Source organism: Ostrinia nubilalis, chromosome W (genome assembly GCF_963855985.1).
Source record: "Ostrinia nubilalis chromosome W, ilOstNubi1.1, whole genome shotgun sequence".
NCBI classification, from domain to species: Eukaryota; Metazoa; Arthropoda; class Insecta; order Lepidoptera; family Crambidae; genus Ostrinia; species Ostrinia nubilalis.
This window is the reverse complement of record NC_087118.1, coordinates 3936361-3952526: the sequence shown is the minus strand read 5'-3', so window position 1 is coordinate 3952526 and position 16166 is coordinate 3936361. Positions and strand designations below refer to the sequence as shown.

General features: G+C 36.5%; 1 long non-coding RNA gene across 1 annotated transcript; it reads right to left on the bottom strand.

The window, feature by feature from the left end:
• Positions 1-11177: 11177 nt before the first annotated feature.
• Positions 11178-15355, bottom strand: LOC135086273 (uncharacterized). Its single transcript, XR_010260364.1, has 4 exons — positions 14986-15355; positions 13834-14793; positions 13325-13567; positions 11178-13020 (listed from the first exon to the last, which is right to left on the bottom strand). It is a non-coding gene; the product is annotated as an uncharacterized LOC135086273 (long non-coding RNA).
• Between the last annotated feature and the right edge of the window lie 811 nt (positions 15356-16166).

The following is a 16166-nucleotide window of genomic DNA, read 5'->3' as shown; positions in this document are numbered from 1 at the left end:
GATCGACCGAGCGTGTATAGAAATACGCATGTGTTCACAGACGCGAGGCGGCCCTGACTGATTTGCAACTTGAAGTTGTCGCGCGCTGTAGGTAATTATCTCGGCCGGCATAGGCGAGTGACGGAGGCCTGATATTACGTCAAAATAAAATTCCCCCATCATTTATTGTTGGAAATTTTGGTCACGTTCAAATAGAGAAATTTGAAAAATGTGAGAGAGGTCTAAAGCAGGTCTTAATCCCCAATTATGCTGCAGACGAGGACATAAAAACAATTTTAACGCCCTGGACAAACATCATTTGGTTTTATGGAAAAAAAAAATGAACTTCACGTGCCTGGCTGGAATGGGTTTATGGAAAGTTTAAACACTTCTAAAGAATACAGCGTGTCTGAGATAGTGCCTTTACCATTTATCAATAACCCACCCTCTCAATATGAAACTATTTATACTTCACTTTTGCTGGCTGTGGAAAATTCAAAACATAATGGTCATAAATCAACAATTGTAACATTTGATCAACCTCTTTATCATAAAGCCAAAGACATAACAACTTCCAGCAACGATCCTAGATTGGAGTCTGTTGTTGTCCGATTGGGTGGGTTTCATTTATTGATGAGCTACATGGGGTCCGTAGGTTACATGATGAACGGAAGCGGTCTTAAAAAATTATGGTGCACGGTTTATGCTCCGTCATCTGTAGATAAGATGTTATCTGGTCACTCCTACTCCCGAGCGGTAAGGGCGCACACTATGACACAGCTCTCTCTAGGCAAAATTGTTCTCGAAAGCACCCAATACGATGATGAAGACATTGCAGCTATTGAAGATGTAATACTGAACTCAACTGAATGTGGTATAGAAAATATGGCTTTAATCGAGGAAAAATTTGAAAACGCGCTTGACACACTCAGTTCAAATGGCCCAACTGTCAAGTTATGGGTTTTATACCTTCGAATGGTAACACTATTAAAGCAATTTATAGAAGCTGAACGGTCTGGGAACTGGAACTTGCATTTGATTACTACAAAAAAAATGTTGCCGTTTTTCCACGCAGCTGGGCATTTTTCATATGCCAAGTCAGCAACGTTGTATTTGCAAGATATGTTAAATTTGGCAAAAGTTTTGACCCCAGAAGAGTTCAACAAATTTACGGAAGATGGCAATTTTACAATCCGTAGGACTGACAAATTCTGGTCAGGTATATGGTCAGACATGACAATTGAGCAAACACTAATGCGTTCAATGAAAAGCAGCGGGGTTTGACCCGTGGAAGAGGTTTGTCTGATGCTGTCCTAACTAAATGGATTTCAGCTACACCGATTTTGACCAGCGTCACAGCATCAGTAGAAGACTTCGCGGATAAAAAATCCTCAACAACTGAACAGCACGTTGACAACAGTGCATCTAGATTGAAACGCGATTTAAAAGACACAGCGAAATTCAACGACTGGTTCAAATCACACAACCTGTTCATAAAACTAAATAAAATAATGTCAATAAGTACTGGCATTACGGGAGATACTCATATTAATTGTTACGAAGCACAGAACATTGGAATTGGAATTATGTCCAAAACTGAAGGTACCAATTTCGAGGAAATTTCATATTCAAGGAAAGATAGAGTGCTTCCTCTTGCGGCAGTAAATACATCTATAAAAGTGGAAGACACTTCAGTGCCAGTTGAGCCAGAAATGATGTTTCGTAGAATAGAATTTGCTAAAAAATCACAAGAGGAACTTAAAAACTATTTAAAGTACGAGTTGGCGCCGTTTCCATTACCCTTATTTGATGTTAATGGCATGCGAAAATGTAAAAAGTCAGCCTTTTATGATCTGTTCAATCCTCTTGAAGAAGAACCGCATTTCGAAAACAAATATTTTGTTATAGACGGAGGATATATACTTCATAAAGTAATTTGGCCCAAAGGGTTTACATTTTCTGCTGTATACGATGTATACGTGAAATATATAATAAAAAATTATGGACAGTGCTCAATTATTGTGTTCGATGGATATCCAGAAGATCCTCAAAATAAAGGTACAAAATCTATAGAGCGCCTAAGATGCGAAAACAACAAACGCCGAACTAACTGCGCAGATATATTATTTACTGGCGAAACGGCTATTTCAGTAGGCCAGGAAAGTTTTTTGAGTAACTCCAAAAATAAACAGAGATTTATATCTCTAGTGAGGAAGAAATTTGAAAAAAATGGCATCCAAACAAAACAAGCCGAAGAAGATGCCGATACATTGATAGTTCAAACGGCCTTAGAAAAGGCAGAATTTACAGATGCTGTTTTATTGTAGGCGAAGATATCGACTTACTAGTAATTCTTTCTGGAAGTCCAGACAACAACAAAAATAAAGTTCTGTTTTTAAAACCAGGAAGGAATAAAGTTCCTAGAAGAGTTTACACGAGCCACAGTTTTACAGAACAGGGCCTAGCTGATCATGTGTTGTTTATGCATGCATTCTCTGGATGTGACACCACCTCAGCATTGTTCCGCGTAGGTAAAAAGAAGTTGGTGGATGTGATGAAAAAAAATATATCGCTCCATAAATACTCTTCGCTATTTAAAGATCCAAATGCTGAAAAAGAGTCTTTAATTGAAGCTGGCGAAAAAATTATGACAACGCTATACTCTTCAAATTCTTCAAAAACATGCCTTAATGATCTTCGATATGAAATGTTCGCACGATCTATAACTAAAAGCAAGTTTAATTTAGCTTCGTTGCCCCCAACTTCTGGTGCAGCTGCACAACAATCATTAAGAACTTACTGTCAAGTTCAATTCTGGCTTGGAAAAAGGAAAGAACCTGAAAACTGGGGATGGAAATACGATAACGGTTACCGACCAGTACAAACTTTAGATGACCTAGCACCCCCCGAAATACTGTCTGTAATATCTTGCAAATGCAAAACTACATGTGGGCATAACTGCACTTGTAAAAAGGCAGCTTTGAATTGTTCTGTCATATGTAATGATTGTCATGGCAAGCCGTGCACTGGTTCAGTAACTATTGATGATGATGATGATGATGATCTAGATGAGACTGAGACTATATTTGAACAAATGTTTACATGTTGTTCAGAATCTAACCAGGCACAAGATTCTGATATGGATGAAGATGAACCGATTATTTTAGTATTAAATGATTTATCAACGGATGATGCTATCGCCAACGATGATAAAGAAAATTTAGAAGCTACGTGCTCCAAAAGGATAAGGTATTAGATTTTTGCTGTAAAATAAATTGTTGCCAAAGTACAGCGAGTAACATTAGAGTAAGTTTGTGCAAAGCCAAATACAAACATGATTTTCGGGTGACGCCTCGAAGTAGGTAGGTAGGATGTCGTTCTTTCTTCTGTGATCGGCTTGCGGAGTAATCCTTCTGTAGGTACTACTATTATTTATTCTGTGGCATAACGTCGTCAGTCACTTAAGTATACTTGTATAGGACTATAGACAAAAATGTTTCAGCAATGTCGCTTTTGGAGGAAATTAGAGTTGAAAGTAGAAAACAGACTATTAAATCTCACCTCTGAGTTTACTCATCTGTTTGTACTAATTTCTCAAAGTAATGTTATAAAAATTTAAAATTTGTTAGGGAAAAATCTGATTCAAATTGATAGTAATAATAATTAATATCAATTAGAACCAGAATGTTTATCTCATGAAATATTTATTCTATGTTAATTTAATTAAGATCTATATTTCCGTCCAATTTATGAAGGTACCTGTGTGATATACCTACTCCAGTCTGACTGTATACTAATAATTGTAGGCATGGTGTTGTTGAAATGTCTGTCACCCGCGGAATGTTCTTATTTTTACTACAGTAAGTTCAATCTGATATTACGATGATAGTAGTAGTAAGAACGTTGTCATCCCTAACTAAACATACTTAGTTGATTATTTGTGTTAATGGATCGCTGATGGGTAAATATTACCCAGGCCCAAATTTAATTTGCTGTTTTTTTTTGTTATACCAATAACAGCGCCCTGCGCTTCTAGGTATCTTCGAATTAAGTATTTGATTGTGATCGCGAGTATTATAATACGTATAATGTGATTGTGGGTAGTTTTCTAAAGATTTTGTTACCCTTTCTTTTTAGTTTATTTTTAAAGAAAAAAGGCGTTACTTTCATATAATTACCTATACAGGGTGTTAGGTAAATGGGTACATATGAGCCGATACTAGCCCATATTAACATGGGCATATAAATGGTATGGTGAAGTCAGAAATTTGATATCATTTTATTTTTTTTAATTTTCATTCAAAATAAATTTTATAAAATCCGATTTGTATAAAAATGTAAAAAGGTAAAAAAACTAAAACCCAACTACGACAAAAAACGACGCTGAAAAATATAAAACAAGATTTTCAGAATACTGAACTGAACAAAGTTGCTAATGTAGTTGCATAGTAATTTTCATGTTTGGAAAGGCGTAGTTACACGTTACGTATTATATCTACCTACCGTAGCACTTTGACAAACTAATTTGGTGTTAAAGTGTATTTGTGGCGCATAATATTAACAAAAGTTAAATTGATGAACTAATAAGTAGTAAAGAAGCTATGAACGAAAAGATGTGAATTATATGCAATCAGCCCATGAATACAGGTAAAGTCACAAGCAAATGCTAGTGTATGTATATATACAGGGTGACTTTTGTATCAGTATCCAAATTTTAATATAATAATCTATGAAGCGAAAGACAAAACACGTATTTTTTATTTTTGTATCGTCCAGTACAAAAATGTCAAAATAAAGCACCCAGAAACAGTCTGAAAAAACACTTACACCGTGGTCACGGCTCACTCGCTTACGCACGCACACACGTACGCGCCTGCCCGCGCCGCATTTCATTCATTGCGATACGATTTATAAGTTGTCGATTTTCCCTTCATACTTTCACGGGCTTAGGACCGTCAAAATGCAAAAGATTTCAAAGTGGTAATTAGTTTTAATTAAACAGACTTACTAATATTTATGGTAGAAAAATTAAATACCTACGACAATAATTACGCTATCAAAAAGAAAATAAAATCACCGAGAGCGGTAACACTACTTTTCTTGTGTAGGTTCGGGGGTATTTATCGTTATTTTCATGTGCAATAATTGAGATTGCTTACCAAACCTACCTAACCTAACAACAAACTAACAAATTATGAGTAGTTATTTTAATAATTGCCCAAAGTGCATACCATTTTTCTCCAGACAGACTTGCACGCTTTTGTACATTGTCTTTGAGTTTATTTAAAACTACAGTGTCATTTCGCACTTCGCGTCTCGTGTAGGTACATACCTACTTGCTCGCGGATCTCGCTTCAGTTTGCCGCTAAAATCGTTCACCGGTTTGGCACTGTTGGGTTTAGTCCTTGGTTACGAAGTCTAGGTATTCCTCTGGGCCCGGTTCAAACTCTCTCCACTTAAAATGTAGCACCGAATCATTTCATAACACTCGCGCTGCGAATACATCGTTACGTTGACAGTTGACAATCGGCGCGCGCAGCGATACGCGCGTCTCGTAATGGGTTGCGCGGGCGACTGATTGAAGCGCCGCGCGGCCAGGCCGGCCGGTCGAGCGTTGCCACACGTTGCCAGCTCTCCGCTCGACCCGCTCTCCCGCAAAATGTTTACGCGCTAGGCGCGGTAACCACACTACGTGATTAATTGGTTAGGAAAAAAATAGTTGATGTTAAAATTTGACCTACCTATTTTTTATTAAAAATGTCATCTATAAACGATACCTAATGTCAGGAAAAAATTTGGATACTGATACAAAAGTCACCCTGTATATATATATATAAGATATAATGTACAAGTAAAGCGCTTTCAAATGATACCAAACACGGCATATTTATCTTAACTTTATTTTTTACTCTGTATGTTTTGTCCGCTAGAGGGCGCCACATTAGATTTTGTGAAACCCCATAATTATAGCCTATAACCAGCGGACAATTAAGACGCTTCTAATGATATGTCATTTGTCGAATTCTGATAAGTAGTTTAGAAGTTACGAGGGAACCGATGAACATACATACATACATACATAGCCTGTCAAAATCATAACCCTCCTTTTGCTTTGCCGTAGTCGGGTAAAAAATTAAATGAAGATAATCAGTTTTCTGACTTCACCATACCATTTATATGCCCATGTTAACATGGGCTAGTGTCGGCTCATATGCCCATTTACCTAACACCCTGTATAAAAAGTTATTATTTTCTGTGATTGTTAACAAGCAACGAAAAATAATTAAATACGACTATTTGCAATAACTATATTTTGTTTCATTTATGTACTTAAATCTTTATTAAATACTGAATAGGTTAATTCTCAGATCATAGAAAGAGAATAGATATGAAGTCGCGCGTAACTACAACGAGAACCAGTGTCCCCACATTTCCCCCACCACAGCTCCCACACACACATTCAACTGTGTAAAAACAAAGCGACTGAGAGTTTACGACAACATGTGCAACCAGCTTAAAAGTGCTGTGATTGGCCAGAAGGCGTGCCTTATGGCCAATCAATGGCCGCGTGACGTGACGCACACTTTGAAAAAAGCAATTAGAGAGAAGAAAGATAAAATGGAGTCGATAAGATATCGATACTTTAAATCCTGGGGGCAAGGCTCGAAATTGGTTTAAAAAATGCTTGTATGAAAACCTTTTTATTATTATACGTTATTATTATGTTCTTTAACGATTTTTGCATAAAGGAGTCAGTTCCATTTTGTATGGACGAAAAACTCAGAATCAATTATTGGGACTAAATGAAGTTACCTTATATTAATTTACCCCAACCAAAGCTCAATGTCGTTATCGATGGAGTATAGAAGTTATAGACTGACAAAGTTTGTATGAAAAGTCATGGGTTAAGTAGGTACTTGCGATTTTTACCAGTATTTACAATATTGGTAATATATTATTATTTACTTTAATAATAATAACAGGATCACTGTAATTATTATTAACTACTATCGCGCATTAACTTTTTAATTATGGCGAAATTCGTACCGCCTATGTTTATCAAAAATAATGCCTATATTAGGCTTTCAACTAGCTCTTATAGTAATTACATAGTTGACAGTTACTTATCCCTTCTACTATTGTTGTTTTTGTAAAAATTTAAAAATCGCAAGCAACTCATGATTTTTTCATTCAAAATTAGAAAATAGAAAATAATAATTTACTTCTATTTATCGATAATAGGAAACCGTATTAGAACACGAGCCCTGCACTATGTTACGACCGGCACATGCGGCCGTACTGTGTATTTTCACGCGTCAGTGGATATCGGAAGAAATAAAATACATTGCGCAGTAGTTATGCATGACATAAAGTGGTTGCTAACTAAATCGTCAATGTACAACGTGTTTGAATTTTTATCACCACTAATTTCGATATCGCAGTAAATGTCACGGCACTGAATTCGTTCGTAAAAATGTTTAGTTTTTTTTATTTATAAGCAAAATACCAATGGATTTGCAATACTTACATGTGGTAAATGACTTCATTGTTCCTGTAGTTCTTCGTTTCACTTATGTTATTGCACGTTACGACGCATTATCCAACAATATCGGAGAACATTTCCTCAGTACGACTGAATCGCGACTAACCTGGCGTCGCGGCCGATGTTCGTTTCTGGGCATATCGCGGAGACACGCGCCACGCCCCCGTTTCACATCTATTCCCTTCTATGATCTGAGGGTTAATTATAAGACATCTACAGTATTAAGAGTAGGTACTTGCCCTTCAAGTCGCATTACAAAATTCCATCCTGTATATAAAAGCGAAATACCTTTCGCTGATTAATCACAAAATCTCAGAAACTTTATCACCTACAAATTTGAAATTTGTGGACATCCGCTAAAAACGGATTTTACGAAACTCCACTCCTAAGAAGGTAAAACGGGGTCAAAAAAAGGGAGGTGAAGTCTAATTCTATAGATATTTCCAAAAATGTAAACAAACCCTTTTGCACAAAATTACATTACACCATAATCACTTACGTTTTTTTATCATACCTACATATATAAATATAAATAATATATACATATTATTTCACAAGCCCATGAAACCAACATTATTCTCACGATTTAACAAAATAATATGAAATCTTGAAAACAAAATAAAATATTTCATCAAAATTTATGCTATTATAGTCAAAATAACTTTTGACGTTTAAAATTAAGCTGAAATAGAACATAATCTGTTCGGTAAATTTAATCGATATTATTTTAAGTACCTATTCACTTATTTCAATAAATATTATTATTGATCACAATATTTAAATAATATTAATAGGTAATATAAATAAATGGAGTCATATCAATAATGTATTTTTTTTTAATTAAATGTGGTACTAATAATTTAATTTAATGTACTGTTGTTAAATAAATTGAAGTAGGTAGGTATTTTAAATTTCTTTCTTTAGATGAATCACTAGTTCAGCTTTTATATTTTAATAAATTGAAAATCGATTATCGTGTGAATGCATGGATTTGTCTAGCCGGACCCCTATGCCAACAGGTCGCGGGTTCGATTCCCGCTCAGTACCAACATTTTATGCATGATATTATTTTGTTTGTATTGGAATAAAGCCCGGTCTGCCCGGGCGACTGTGCGACGGGGCGGGCCGCAGTGAGTGTGCGAGCGCGACAGCAACATAATTACGCGCGAGCGATAAGGATGGATAGCTTGGCGTCATAAGATGAAATGCTACGTGCTCGGCGACCCGATTATAGGTATTTTCTATGTATATTATTTTGTAGGTATGTATTTACAAAAAAAAAGTATTAAAGTATGTTTATATCCGTTGTTTCAAGTACAAGTTTTGCTTAGTTTGGGACTAGAGGCGCAGTGTAGAATGTCTAAGGTTAATGTTGTAAAACCGTTTGTACAATTGTTTGTTATCCCTAATAAAATAAAATAAAATAAATTTTATTTATCTATACTTATAATAAATCTGTAGAGAGGTCAATTCTGTACATATTGTATAGACAATAAAGGAGAACGGCAAGCGTGTATGAAGGTTTAGTACACCTAAAAAAACTCGTGTTTCGCCACGAAACATTTACATTTATTAGGTAAAAATGTTACTTTATTGCGGCTATTATTCGTAGATTTTATAAAGTTGGGGTTATAAAGTTATATGCATTTTTAAGAAGTTAGGTTATGTTTTATTTTGTCTCCCACACAACCGCCATCAGCTGGCCAGGTGTAATAATTATGATCATTAGAGTATATTTAAGCTGTTATATGGCTAACTTAAGCAGCTAGCGACTGAAATCTTCACCATATTCAAAAAGAAGTGGTTCAGTGGTAAGACAGAATGAGGATCATTTCGATTTTTAGCTGTGAATGCAGATTTATAGGGCTAAGAAATCCTTAATACACAGTCCAAAAATTTTTGTTCTACGACAAAAATTGACGAAGTTATGGCCAAATTACTAAAAAAGTTCACTGACCGCCCGGCGCGGGACCGTTGACGTCACTGTATCCGATCCGAACGCTGCCGGCGTACTGCGTGGATAGAAAATATTTTTTTCTAGCCAAACTATCAGTTTGAGAGAAAAACTTGTAATGACATATATTCATCAGAATAAAGTAAGCTATCGATAGGTAATTTTAAAAATAGAAATTGTGAAAAATAACGCAAAAAATCCATACGCTCATATGATTCAATGGAACGCAGAGACGCGATTGGGCTCTCCGCGGTGGTATATTTGGCGATTTATTCAAATAAAGTGTTCATAAGTGTTGTTAGAGTCATATCTTCTTCCAAGTAAAATATAAAAATGTATAAGTATTAATTTATTTACTTCTAACAATAAGGTATAGCTGAGGCAGATACACTCTGCCTAGGCTACAAGACATTTCTATGCAGATCATTTCGATGTACACGCAATACCTACCTGTTATTTAGTTTTTCTGAGTTAAACCTACGTACCTACCTATCTTTTCGCCGTTCCCATGGGCGGACCAGCTGCTGCAGGAAAGGACAGCTGCTCCCTCCTATTTAATCTTAGCCTAGAAGCTGGGTATGACTCCCCTGCCCCCCTCCTCTCCCCAGGTCATAAGCTGGGCATGACTTCCCCCTCGGCCAGAAGTTGGGTATGATTTACCCCCCCCCCCCCAGGCCCGAAACTGGGTATGACTTGACCCCTCCCTCTCCCCCCAGGCCAGAAGCTGGGTAAGGCTTGCCCCTCCCCCCAGGCCATAAGCATAAGCTGGATATGACTCCCCTTCGGCCAGAAGCTGGGTATGACACCCCCCCCCCCCCCATGCCAGAAAAGCCAGAAACTGGGTATGACTTGCCTCTCCCCCCCCTCCCACCAAGGCCAGAAGCTGGGTAAGGCTTGCCCCTCCCCCCAGGCTATAAGCTGGGTATGACTTATCCCCCCCCCCCCCAGGCCAGAAACTGGGCATGACTTGCCTCTCCCCCCCTCCCACCAAGGCCAGAAGCTGGGTAAGGCTTGCCCCTCCCCCCAGGCTATAAGCTGGGTATGACTTATCCCCCCCCCAGGACAGAAACTGGGTATTAGCATCATATTATGTATTATTATGTTCAATACAAACAATCATTATGTTACACTCACCCCAACCGCGTCTCCGCATTGCATCGAATCCTATGAAAATGTGGTTTTTGGACATAGCGATACTTAATTTTCACAATTTTTATTTTTTTAAATTACTGGTCGATAGGTTACTATATTTTGATGAATAAATGTTATTAAAAGTTTTTTTCTAAAACTGATGGTTTAGCTGGAAAAAAATATTTTCCATCCCAATAGTACGCCGGCTGCGCTCGATTCGGATATAATGACGTCACGCGGCCCTGCGTACGTTGACTTTTAGCGGCAAAAACGGCCTATGTTTATTACTTAATATCTTCGTAAGTAATGGTCCGATTTGGAAAATTCAAAAAGATATATCTTTCTTATGTCTTAAAGATTAACGTAGATACTAGTTTTATTGAATTTTCTACAACAGTACTGATCCTCATTACTCTCACACTTAAAATAAAATATGTAACTTGACTCAGGCCTGATTGCACTACTTACTTGAGTAGGTGATAGGTAGGATAGGTAATATACTATTGTTAATAAATTAAACAATATTTCTTTAAGATATAAATTAATTTATTTCATACAGCTTACCATACAACTAGATTCTTAAAATTACATCATCTAGGAAGGGAGCTGGTCGCATTATACCTTCATGGCGAGCATACCCTAGGTACCAGATGATGCTCATTACATGTGAGCAGCACCCTACAGTTCTAAGCCCCACAATGCAGTTGCAACAATAACTTATTATTGCTTCTCGTCCATTCATATTTCTCTCTGTCACAATAAAAACAAAATATGTCTTCCCTGATGAATGGCGAGATTTTATTTTTGCTCGAAGCAACAAAGGATTGGTTCCCTCCAATCCAGGTATATGGTCTCGACTCACTTCCAAGGTATAAATGCCATGAAACCTAAAGTGCTCACCTACGTATGACCGTGCCTGTCTGATCTGATAGGTGCCACAAGCAAAAAGAATTAGTTCGTTCATAGATAGCCTTGGGAATGCCATGGTTGTGCCATCAATAGGACTAAATATTGCACTGCGTCTATTTAAGTTAAGTTCTAAAACTAAATCCGCAATCGTGTTTTGGAGGAACATACGTTCATTTATAATATTTACAAACGCCTCAGCATTGAGAGAGTCGGTGAATTGGGTGCAAAATGTGTTTAGTAGCGCAGCAGCTATTTTAAAATTGTCCATTAGATGTGTACAGGCACGATTAAAATATTCGTGACGGAATATTTTAAAATCTCTTTTAAAACGGCCATTCACAGCTTCAACCACCCATCTGTTTATAGTCACACAGCGTGACCTGTTTGCTTCAAGGGTGGTCAACTGTGAATGACCGTCTTCTTTTGTTTCTGGCATATGGCCTATATATCCTTTATCGTGCAAAGCATCCATGCAATCCCGAAAGCCGCGATCTAGGACGAATATGTCATTTTCATCATAGAAATTATTAAATTCCGGATTATTTAACAATTCGCGCATTATTGTCGCATCATTTGTAGTGGCACTATATGGTCCGCGAACATCAATGATATACCCATTACAACAGCACAAAATAAATGGTTTGACCAAATTCCTATATTTATGGAGGGAATATGTTTCCTTTTGAAACAAATAGTTAGAACTCTTTTGAGTGTACAAATATGTTGCATCTGCAATGCTAATGGCTGGTTTTTGCTGTGGTGGGACATCAGGGTCACCCAGAATACCATCAGCAACGATAGAATTTTTAGCTGCCACTTGGTCCCTTGTCATGTGGTCAAAGCCTATATGTCGGGGTACATAGTCCCGTATTAAAATATTTCTAGCCACAGACATCAACGTTTCCAAAGTTCTTCGCGGAACTTGAAAAAGACAGGATAATCTGTCCCCAGAGTCCCCTGTTCTTAATTTGCACAGAAGTACGGTTAATGCAAAACTACCCCGATGCATATTTTTAAGATTGGGTGTTTCATCCAAAATCTGTTGGTGTTGCCTCTTTGTGAAACCTATAAAATACAGGACTTGATGATCAGGGTAGTTTTGAATATTTTCATAATTCACATTATTTAAGCCTTCCATTAATATAAATACAATTTCTTCTATGTAGTCAGCTTTAAATGTATCCAGGCTATATTCTGCCGAGTACAAACTATCATATTGTTCATTTTCTAAATGTTGTCTGCAGATACGTGCACCTCTTGGTATAAAATAATTAAAATGTAGCAATACACGGCGGCGAGTGTCTTCTGGTATAGTATGTCGCTCTAGCCCACTGCATTCTTGAAAAATGCAATGTCTTGGTGTTTCAGCTGCTCGTCGCATATTAGGCAATGAAATAAATTGAGGTTGCTGAACAACATCATTCTCATTTACATTTATTTGAGGATACTCTATTTCTTGTGCACGTCCCCAGCAGGCACGACAGAGTTCATTTAAAGGTGGCATCTGTAAAATTAAAATTAGTCTGAATTTCAACAGGTAGGCGATGTTATACATAATTACAAGTGCATGTTATACTTGATTTTGTGACTTGTGATTAATTAGTAGGTCTTCGTCTCTTCTAATTTCTGGTAGGGCCCAAAAGATAAGGATATGTATGTAAAGTGCCCCATAAGGGCTATCTTTTTTTATTATCTTTGACATTCATAACTGTCTATCTATACATATATCTACTTAATGATATTTACTTTTAAAACCACATAATGTTAACATAAAAAGATAAACACACACACACACACACACACTTTACCTGCTGGTTTTCCATCAAGTGGGAAATCATTTCCATTATCCTCTGTTCTTCTGTGGCAGATGTTTGCCTCATAGTAGAAAGCAAAGTATTTCCACATACAGAACAGGTTGCGTTTGGATCAGGTTCACTTTGCACAGTTGGATTTGTAGACTGGTTTTCTGGCTGTGGTGGCACCAGTGGTACATCCCTAGTTCTTGATGCTCGAAGCCAACATGGTACACAAGCCTCATCATTTTGGGTAAGCTAAAATCAGATGAAATCATAATAATTCCTGGCAGTCTTGAGATTATTTACTAAAAATAAAAAAAACTAATGAAACTCATTTATTCTTGCAAATAAGATTTTAAAAAGCACTATTACACTTCCCAGTATTAACCCTAACACTGCTTCCTACCAATACTACTCGTAGTTGGTAGGGTGAACTTTGATAACATTAACTTCCTATCACCATACCGCAGGCCATTGAAAAAATATTTTTATAAATAGGAAAGATAAAAACTATACACTACCTGCTGTGGTTGGATCCATTGAGATATAACATTGGATATTCTTTGTTCTACTTCATTTACTCCATCAACTAAAACTCTTCGTCTATTAATCCTTAATATACAGGGTGGAAACGTTAAGTGATCTCACTCGATTATTTCTAAACTATACACGATATCGAAAAACTGATTACTGATTCTGAAAGTGAAAACTGAAAACTCTTTCAAACGGTACCAATAATAGGTTACAGAATAAACTGGATCAATCCGAAAATTCAATGTTTGCAGCTTCCATACATTTAGTAAAACCACATAATATTAAAAACTATACAAGATATTTTTTAAATACATTTTTTATTTTATTTTATTTTTATTTTTATTTTATATTAAAAAACTGGTTACTGGTCCTGAAAGTGCTTCACGAGCTCGCTATCCAACGGTACCAATAATAGGTTACAAAATAAATTGGATTCATTCGAAAATTCATTGTTTCCAGCTTCCATACATTTAGTACAGCCACAGTCATGGCACTCATGTCTTGTTAATATTATTGCAAGTAAAGCCTAAAACCAATGTTTTCCAATAATCATTTTAAATAAGAATGCAATTTACGAGTTCATTTTAAGTGTTTATTATTTAATAAAAAAAATTGATACTTCTATTATTGTTTGGCTGGCATACATTTAGTATGGAGACTGAAAACATTAAATTTTCGGATAGATCCAGTTAATTCTGTAACCTAATATTGGTACCGTTGGATAGAGCTTGTGAAGCACTCTCAGGATTAGTAACCAGTTTTTCGATATCTTGTATAGTTTAGAAATAATCGAATGAGATCACTTATCGTTTCCACCCTGTAGACCGTCCACAAACAATACAGACATTTTGATGACCAACTTGTCTTCTGGGTATATTGTCAGAGGATGTTGACCCGTGTGTTGCTAGTTGCCAGCAAGCATGGCAAATAAGGTCTGATGGTGTCAACTGGAAATAGAATATTGAAATAAGCTCAAGTTATTTATCTTATCTACAACACATTTCATGTGTAGGGAATAGGGATTTTGTTGAAATGACAGATTGACTTGTTGAGCATTATTTGATATACTTATTATGTTTTACACATTGTGGCCAATAACCAATGAGAAGAATAAGAAGTCATTAAGTCACATATGTTACCTCTCTAGGATATGTCCATAGCCGGATAGTGTTCACCAGAACATCACTCTCATCTGACAGAACGTGCCGCCTGATGCGACTCAAACGAACGTTACAATTAATGCATTGAACATTCGGCATTCTGGTCACAAGATGATAAAACACTTCACAAACAAACAAACAACAGACTCTGCGCCTGAGCAAAAAAAGTGTCCATAACACTAAGCGGGTCGATTTGTAAGCGTCCTTGTCGCAACAATAATAAAAGCGTCCTTTCGCGAAACAATTACTTTCGTATACGGAGGAGCAGAGGGCTCAACTCAACGTAGATAAAAGTTATGGTAGCTAATGTTTTAAAGGGCATAAAACACAGCAAAACACGACAATACAATCAACAGCACGAACGCAGTAAATTGTATTGACCACAGATATGGATTAGAGTAGATGCAGCAAGTTGACCGTCAAAGCGTGCCATTCCGATATGTCCAAATGGACATACATGGTCGAGTGATGTTCATGTAATCCGATTACAACAATCGGTTTCGATTATTTTACGAGGACAGTAGTACGAACACGGTAGAAAGAAGAAATTATTTACGGATTGAGAATTGTAATTAACAGCACAAGTAACAAATAATTAATTAGAATAAAGTAGCAGTAGAAGAAGTATAAAGTAGCATTGTTTTTAATACATATCCTGCGATGTACTCTAAGAGTTAAAACCATGGTCCGTGTATGTGGTGCACTCATACCGATCACAAGGAACCGTACTTACTTTTATAACAATAAGACACACACTGATCCATGTTTTCATGCACTTGACCAATTTTTGTCTTGAAATGCTGGTAGGGTAAAAAAAATAACGAGATTTGACGATTTGTAAGAATTAATTTATTTAAAAAGGTAAATAAAGATGTTTTTGGTTTTGTATTTAAGAAATTATCAGTTTTATCGGAATTAATTAATTGTCGAATCGAGTCACACGATATCTTTCGATGACTTTGTGAATGCAGTACGATGATACGATTATTTTTACGTTGCGGCAATCACTAAAATTCGCTAAAATGACACTAATGACGTTTAAAAAGTGGCACGCTCGGCTTCATACAAATTTTTTCACATGCTGCATCTATCTATATCTGTGGTATTGACATTAATGTGACAATATAATGTCAACTGTCAAAGTATTTTTTTATTGTATT